We start from the raw sequence: 9,214 nt of genomic DNA on the forward strand, positions 1-9,214 counted from the left end.
ACATTCAACGTCATCCCGAACTCCTCACACTCACTCCATCACCGTCACCGTGACAACCTCACACTCACTCCAACACCGTCATACTGACCCCTTCACACTCCCTCCATCACCGTCACCCTGATACAATCACACTGACTTCATCTCTGTCAACCTGACCTCCTCACACTCACTACATGACCATCACCCTGATCACCTCACACTCACTCCATCTCCGTTATTCTGACTCCCTCACACTCACTGCGTCACCATCATCCTGACCCCCTCACATCACTCCATCACCGTTACCCTGACAACCTCACACTCACTCCATCACCGTCACATTGAACCCCTCACACTCACTCCATCGCCGTCACTCTGACCCCCTCACACTCACTGCATCACCATCATCCTGACTGCCTCACATCACTCCATCACCGTTACTCTGACAATCTCTCACTCACTCCATCACCGTCACCCTGATCCCCTCACACTCACTCCATCTCCGTCACTCTGACCACCTCACACTCACTGCATCACCATCATCCTGACCCCCTCACATCACTCCATCACTGTTACCCTGACAACCTCACACTCACTCCATCAACGTCACATTGAACCCCTCATACTCACTCCATCGCCGTAACCCTGACCCCCTCGCACTGACTCCATCACCATCACCCCGGCCCCCTCACACCCGTTCCATCACCGTCACAATGATCCCCTCACACTCACTCTATCACCGTCACACTGAACCCCTCACACTCACTCCATCATCGTCACCCTAATCCCCTCACACTAACTCCATCACCGTCACCCTGCCCCCCTCATTCTTGCTCCATCACCCTGAAACCCTCACACTCACGCCATCACAGTCACCCAAACCCACTCACACTCACTCCATAACCCTCATCCTGACACCTTCACACTTCTCCATCACCATCACATTGATCCCTTTACACTCACTCCATCACCATCACGCTGACCCCCTCACACTCACTCCATCACCGTCACACTGACCCCCTCACACTCACTCCATCACCGTCACACTGACCCCCTCACACTCACACCATCACCATCACACTGACCCCCTCACACACACACCATCACCGTCACACTAAACCCCTCACACTCACTCCATCACCGTCACACTGAACCCCTCACACTCACTCCATCATTGTACCACTGGCCCCCCCACACTCACACAATCACTGACACCTTGACCCCCTCACACTCATTCTATCACTGTCTCACTGACCCCCTCACGCTCACTCATTCAACGTCATCTTGCCCCCCTCACTCTCACTCCATCACCACCACTCTGACACCCTCACACTCACTCCATCACCGTCACCCAGACCTTCTCACACTCACTCCATCACCGTCACCCAGACCCTCTCACACTCACCCCATCACCGGCACCTTGCCCCCTCACTCTCACTCCATCACCATCACTCTGACATCCTCACACTCACTCCATCATCGTCACCCAGACCTTCGCACGCTCACTCCATAACCGTCACAATGACACCCTCACACTCACTCCTTCACCATCATCCTGACCACCCCACACTCATTCCATCACTGTCACCCTGACCCCCTCACACTCATTCCTTCACCATCACCGTCACCCTGACCCCCTCACACTCACTTCCTCACCGTCACCCTAGCCCCCTCAAATACATTCCATCACCGTCACACTGATCCCCTCGCACTCAGTCCATCACCGTCACACTGATCCCCTCACACTCACTCCATCACTGTCACACTGATCCCCTCACACTCACTCCATCACGATCACTCTGAAACCCTTACACTCACTCCATCACCATCACTCTGACACCCTCACACTTACTCCATCACCGTCACACTGACCCCTTCACACTCACTCCTTCACCGTCACCCTGACCCCTTCACACTCACTCCATCACTGTCACCCTGGCGCCCTAATCCTCGAGCCATCACTGTCACCCTGACCCCCTCACACTCACTCCATCACCGTCACCCTGACCCCCACATATTCCATCTATCAAAGTCACACTGACCCCATCACACTCACTCCATCGCCGTCACCCTGACCCCCTCACACTGACTCCATCACCATCACCCTGGCCACCTTACACTCATTCCATCACCGTCACACTGATCCCCTCACACTCACTCCATCACGATCTCTCTGAAACGCTTGCACTCACTCCATCACCATCACCCTGATCCCCTCACACTCACTCCATCTCCTTCACTCTGACCCCCTCACACTCACTGCATCACCATCATCCTGAACCCCTCACATCACTCCATCACCGTTACCCTGACAACCTCACACTCACTCCATCGCCGTCACCCTGACCACCTCACACTCACTGCATCACCATCAACCTGACTGCCTCACATCACTCCATCACAGTTACCCTGACAACCTCTCACTCACTACATCACGATCACTCTGAAACCCTCACACTCACTCCATCACCGTCACCTTGATTCCCTCACACTCACTTCATCTCTGTCACCCTGACCCTCTCGCACTCACTCCATCACAGTCCCCCTGGCCCCCTCACACTCACATCAACTCTGACACACTGACTGCATCACACTCACACCATCACCGCCACACTGACCACCTCACACTCATTTCAACACAGCCACACTGACACACTCACGCTCACTCCATCAACATCACAATGACCCCCTCACACTCAATCCATCACCGTCTCCCTGACCCTCTCACACTCACCCCATCACCGTCACCTTGCCCCCCTCACTCTCACTCCATCACCATCACTCTGACACCCTCACACTCACTCCATCACCGTCACCCAGACCTTCTCACACTCACTCCATCACCGTCACCCAGAGCCTCTCACACTCACCCCTCACCGTCACCTTGCCCCCCTCACTCTCACTCCATCACCATCACTCTGACATCCTCACACTCTCTCCATCACCGTCACCCAGACACTCTCACGCTCACTCCATAACCGTCACAATGACACCCTCACACTCACTCCTTCACCATCAACCGGAACCCCTCACACTCACTCCATCACTGTCACCCTGACCCCCTCACACTCACTCCATCAACGTCACACTGAACCCCTCACACTCACTCCATCACCGTCACACTGACCCCCTCACACTCACTCCATCATTGTACCACTGGCCCCCTCACACTCACTCCATCCCTGTCTCCCTGACCCCCTCACACTCACTCATTCAACGTCATCCTGACCCCCTCACACTCACTCCATCACCGTCACCTTCATATCTTCACACTCACTCCATCACCGTCACCCTGGCCCCCTCACACTCACATAAACACTGACACCCTGACCGCCTCACACTCACTCCATCACCGCCAAACTGACCCCTTCACACTCACTTCAACACAGCCACACTGACACACTCACACTCACTCCATCACCATCACTCTGACACCCTCACACTCACTCCATCACCGTCACCCTGTTCCCCTCACACTCACTCCATCACCATCACTCTGACACCCTCACACTCACTCCATCACCGTCACATTGATCCCCTCACACTCACTCCATCTCCGTCACACTGAACCCCTCACACTCACTCCATCACTGTCACACTGGCCCCCTCACACTCACATAATCACTGACACCCTGACCCTCTCACACTCACTCCCTCGCTGTCACAGTGACCTGTTCACACTCACTCCATCACCGTCACACTGACACCCTCACACTCACTCCATCACCGTCACCCTGAGCACCTCTCACTCATTCCATCACTTACACCCTCACCCCATCACACTCACACCATCTTCGTCATCCCGACACCCTCACACTCACTCCATCACCGTCACCCTGACAACCTCACACTCACTCCATCACCGAAATCCTGATACCGTCACACTCACACCATCACCGTCACCCTGACCCCTCACACTCACTCCAGCACCCCAACACGCTCACTCCAATATGTCACTTTGACTCCCTCACATTCACTCCATCATCGTCCCACTGCCCCCTCGCACCCACTGCATCACTGTCACACTGATCCCCTCACACTCACTCCATCATCGTCAACCTGACACCCTCACACTCACTCCATCACTATCACCCTGATCCCCTCACAATCACTACGTCACTCAATGCCTCACACCACCCCCACCGTCACGCTCACCCCCACGCACTCCACCACCATCACACACACTGCCCCACACCACCCTCACCATCACTCTCACAGCCACACACTCCCCTACCGTCATGTTCACTCCCCTGCATAGTCGCACACGTTCACACACGCTCCACCACACACAACCCCACTGTCATGCTCACTCACCTTGCATAAAGCCTCACCATCAGACTCACTCAAATACACTCTCCCCCACTGTATCGCTCACTCCCCCCACACAGCCCCACCCTGATTCGCAGACCCCATGCACTCCCCCACCATCATGCTCTCTATCCCACACAGTCCCCCACGATCAGACTAACTCCCTCGCACACTGCCCCTCCATTACACTCACACGCCCATGTTGTCTTCCACCATTACACTCCTCACACACCTTAAACTGAGCTCCTGCCTGTGAACACCGACCCAGTTGATCCCCTCTAAATGGCTTTTAACCCCATCCCCATTCTATTCCGTGAGTAACAGACAGTGGGTCCCACACAATGTGTTCTGTGTGTGATATCCTGTTGTACCAGTCTCAGCCACAGCCTACGGTGCCACTCCACCTGTTACCCCCTAGTAACGGCTGGAGTTCTCACACCCACTATGTCCCCGAGCAATGGCGTTTGGCCCAAGCTCCACACTGTTGCCCTGGCAATGGCCTGACATGCCGTCCCAATCTCTGTTCCCTAACATCGGCCTGAAGATCCATAACCCTCTTCTGTTCCTCCAGCACCGAAGGATTCCAGGAAGACAGTAACATTGGGAGGTTATGATCGCAAGATAGAGAAAGATTGGGGAAGGCAAGGACAGTGAAATTGAGTGTGTAAATGGGAAAAGGAGAGAGAAATAGCAGTGCAGTGTGAGAGGGGGAGGGACATAAGGAGGGAGAGTGACAAAGGGAGCAAGGTGAATTCTGCTGAGTGCCAAGTTGAAGTGGGAGACCCAGAAGGGAAAGTAAGGACAGAGGGAGTTAAACCCAGCTCCTGATCTCAGGGCGCGGTGCCCTCCCCTTCCCTGAGGACCAGGACTTGGGGCTGAGTCTGTCTCTCTCCAGCTCAGCTTCTCCAATACAAAGACACACAACAACATCGGTCACTCTGTTGCTCGGCACGCTTTAATTAACATTTTTATTGGTTTCAAATGGAAGTGATGGATACAATCAGTGGGATGGTGCCTTTTCTCACTGGCCCCTGAGTTGTGAGAAGCATTGAAATGTTTCCCTGTAACCCCGCTGTGGGATAAGGATGGACAAACCAGTGCTACCCTCAGTCTGTTACCATAGCGACAGGCTGCTCCATCGCTGAAAAACTGAACTAAAATGAGAAAATCCCGGATGGATTGATTAATGAGGGAAATTGATGGATGGATGGATTTGGGTGAAGGGATATTTCAGCACATTCTTCAGCTGCTGCCTGAACTTAGTCTGGGTCACGGCATAAATCGCGGTGTTTGTGCAGCAACTGAGGAGCTGCAGCATGAAGCCCAATTCCTGCACAAAGTAATCGAGATACACAGGGGAATACATTATATCAGTTATCCGGTACCATATAGAATACAGCATTAACATTGACCATAACAGGATGAAATTGGCCGAGATCACAAACAGTAAAATGATGGATTTTTTTCGGTTTCTCATTTCAGTGTCAGACTGAGCGTCCCCATTGGTGTGAGCGCGGAGTCTCCTGCGGGCTCTGCTGGTCACTAAAATGTGTCTGACGGTGAGAACATTGAGCAGCAGAATCAGGAGAAATGGGACACATGGGGTTAGAATGTGGTGGAGGAACTCGATTGTGACCCAGACACTGGAGAATCGAACAGCGAGTGTTACATCACAAAACCTGGGGGCGTTCCCCAGCCGATACCGAGCCGTGAGCATAAAATACCAGGAAATGTTCTTTAAACAGCTCAGCACAGTCACTGCTCCCAGAACCACAGCCGCCGTTTTCTCACTGCAATATTTGCTTTTCAGCTTCTGGCGACAAATGGCCACAAACCGATCAAAGGTGAAAGTGACGGTGAACCAGACAGAGCAGTCAGTGGCTGCATAAAGCAGGACGGCGTGGATATTACACACCGGGACGGACTTCCTCAGGAAATAAAACTGTTCATCATAAACAATGGGAATGTGTCTCAGGATCAGGTCGAGGATAATGACCAGGAGATCCGCCGCTGCCATGGCCCCCAGGTAACGTCTGACACATGGAGACAATCCACAATCTTTATAAAGCAGGACGTAGATGGTCACTACGTTAACTGTGAGGAAGGAAAACAAACCCATTATCCAGCAGACTGGAGGCAAAGGGACCCGTTTGATCGGGGACCCAGTGAGATTTTCAAATGTGTCCCTGTAGTCAGGGATTTATTAAAATAATTGGAGCTGGAATAACAAATGGGAAGGTCGGAATTACTGACAAAAATGTGACATAAACCACAAGCAACCCTCCCTCCCCAAACACACAGAGACACATCCATAAGGACAGATGGTATATAGAACATTCCCAGAGACTCGATCACTCGAGAGCAGGCACAGGTCACTCCTTCCCAGTTCCTAATACGGAGGGTGGAAACGTTGCTGTCCTGAAGGATTCTCTCCCAGTTTCCTGAAGACGATCGGAGGTTGGGAATTTCTGTATTTTTGTCTAAATTGTGGTTGATCCTGTGTTGTGAAGAAATGTAAACGCAGGAAAAACGTATTCCCCCTTTAACTGCCTGAGGGGCCTTCGGAACAGTGTCTCCTTCTCCCTGGAATGGAATCTCTTCCCTCGGGATCTTATCGTTTGTTCAATTCACTGACGTCCGGCCGTTCACAAACAATGTCAGGGACAGAACGTTCCGGGGAATGTCAGTTATAGAATGTCAGGGACAGAATGTTCCGGGGAATGGCAGTTTTAGAATGTTGGGGACAGAACGTTCCGGGGAATGTCAGTTATAGAATGTCGGGGACAGAACGTTCCGGGGAATGTCAGTTATAGAATGTCGGGGACAGAACGTTCCCGGAGAATGGCAGTTATAGAATGTCGGGGACAGAACGTTCCGGGAAATGGCAGTTATAGAATGTCGGGGACAGAACGTTCCGGGGAATGTCAGTTATAGAATGTCGGGGACAGAACGTTCCGGGGAATGTATGTTATAGAATGTCGGGGACAGAACGTTCCGGGGAATGTCAGTTATAGAATGTCGGGGACAGAACGTTCCGGGGAATGTATGTTATAGAATGTCGGGGACAGAACGTTCCGGGGAATGTCAGTTATAGAATGTCGGGGACAGAACATTCCGGGGAATGTCAGTTATAGAATGTCGGGGACAGAACGTTCCCGGAGAATGGCAGTTTTAGAATGTCGGGGACAGAACGTTCCGGGGAATGGCAGTTTTAGAATGTCGGGGACAGAACGTTCCGGGGAATGTCAGTTATAGAATGTCAGGGACAGAACGTTCCGGGGAATGGCAGTTTTAGAATATCGGGGACAGAACGTTCCGGGGAATGTCAGTTATAGAATGTCGGGGACAGGACGTTCCCGGAGAATGGCAGTTATAGAATGTCGGGGACAGAACGTTCCGGGGAATGTCAGTTATAGAATGTCGGGGACAGAACGTTCCGGGGAATGTCAGTTATAGAATGTCAGGGACAGAACGTTCCGGGGAATGGCAGTTTTAGAATGTCGGGGACAGAACGTTCCGGGGAATGTCAGTTATAGAATGTCGGGGACAGGACGTTCCCGGAGAATGGCAGTTATAGAATGTCGGGGACAGAACGTTCCGGGGAATGGCAGTTATAGAATGTCGTGGACAGAACGTTCCGGGGAATGTCAGTTATAGAATGTCGGGGACAGAACGTTCCAGGGTATGTCAGTTATAGAATGTCAGGGACAGAACGTTCCGGGGAATGGCAGTTTTAGAATGTCGGGGACAGAACGTTCCGGGGAATGTCAGTTATAGAATGTCGGGGACAGGACGTTCCCGGAGAATGGCAGTTATAGAATGTCGGGGACAGAACGTTCCGGGGAATGGCAGTTTTAGAATGTCGGGGACAGAACGTTCCGGGGAATGTCAGTTATAGAATGTCGGGGACAGGACGTTCCCGGAGAATGGCAGTTATAGAATGTCGGGGACAGAAAGTTCCGGGGAATGTCAGTTATAGAATGTCGGGGACAGAACGTTCCGGGGAATGTCAGTTATAGAATGACGGGGACAGAACGTTCCAGGGAATGTCAGTTATAGAATGTCAGGGACAGAACGTTCCGGGGAATGGCAGTTTTAGAATGTCGGGGACAGAACGTTCCAGGGAATGTCAGTTATAGAATGTCAGGGACAGAACGTTCCGGGGAATGTCAGTTATAGAATGTCGGGGACAGAACGTTCCGGGGAATGTCAGTTATAGAATGTCGGGGACAGGACGTTCCGGGGAATGGCAGTTATAGAATGTCGGGGACAGAACGTTCCGGGGAATGTCAGTTATAGAATGTCGGGGACAGGACGTTCCCGGAGAATGGCAGTTATAGAATGTCGGGGACAGAAAGTTCCGGGGAATGTCAGTTATATAATGTCGGGGACAGAACGTTCCGGGAAATGTCAGTTATAGAATGTCGTGGACAGAACTTTCCGTGGAGCTCCATGACCTGTCCATCACTTTTCCCCCCATCCACCCCACCAACATGATGTACTGTGCACAGGCTACGTCTCTGTCCAGCGTGGGGAGCTGTGCAGACCACATCATTGTATTATCTATAAATCTCAACCAGACAGTCTGACCAGCACAGAGACCTGTGCAGTAATAACTGGTGAATTATTCTGTAACCCAGGAGCAGTTACCCTCCCAGCATGTAGGACCGTGTACCCCACTCCAGTGCATTGATCTGTAACCCAGGAGCAGTTACCCTCCCAGCATGTAGGGATGCGTAAACCACCCCAGTACATTGATCTGTAACCCAGGAGCAGTTCCCCTCCCAGCATGTAGGACTCTGTACCCCACCCCAGTGCATTGATCTGGAACCCAGGAGCGGTTACCCTCCCAGCATGTAGGTTCGTGTACACCACCCCAGTGCATTGATCTGTAAACCAGGAACAGGGGGATCATCTGCATGAGGCT

The sequence above is a fragment of the Hemiscyllium ocellatum genome, chromosome 29 (assembly GCF_020745735.1).
Source record: "Hemiscyllium ocellatum isolate sHemOce1 chromosome 29, sHemOce1.pat.X.cur, whole genome shotgun sequence".
NCBI classification, from domain to species: domain Eukaryota; kingdom Metazoa; phylum Chordata; class Chondrichthyes; order Orectolobiformes; family Hemiscylliidae; genus Hemiscyllium; species Hemiscyllium ocellatum.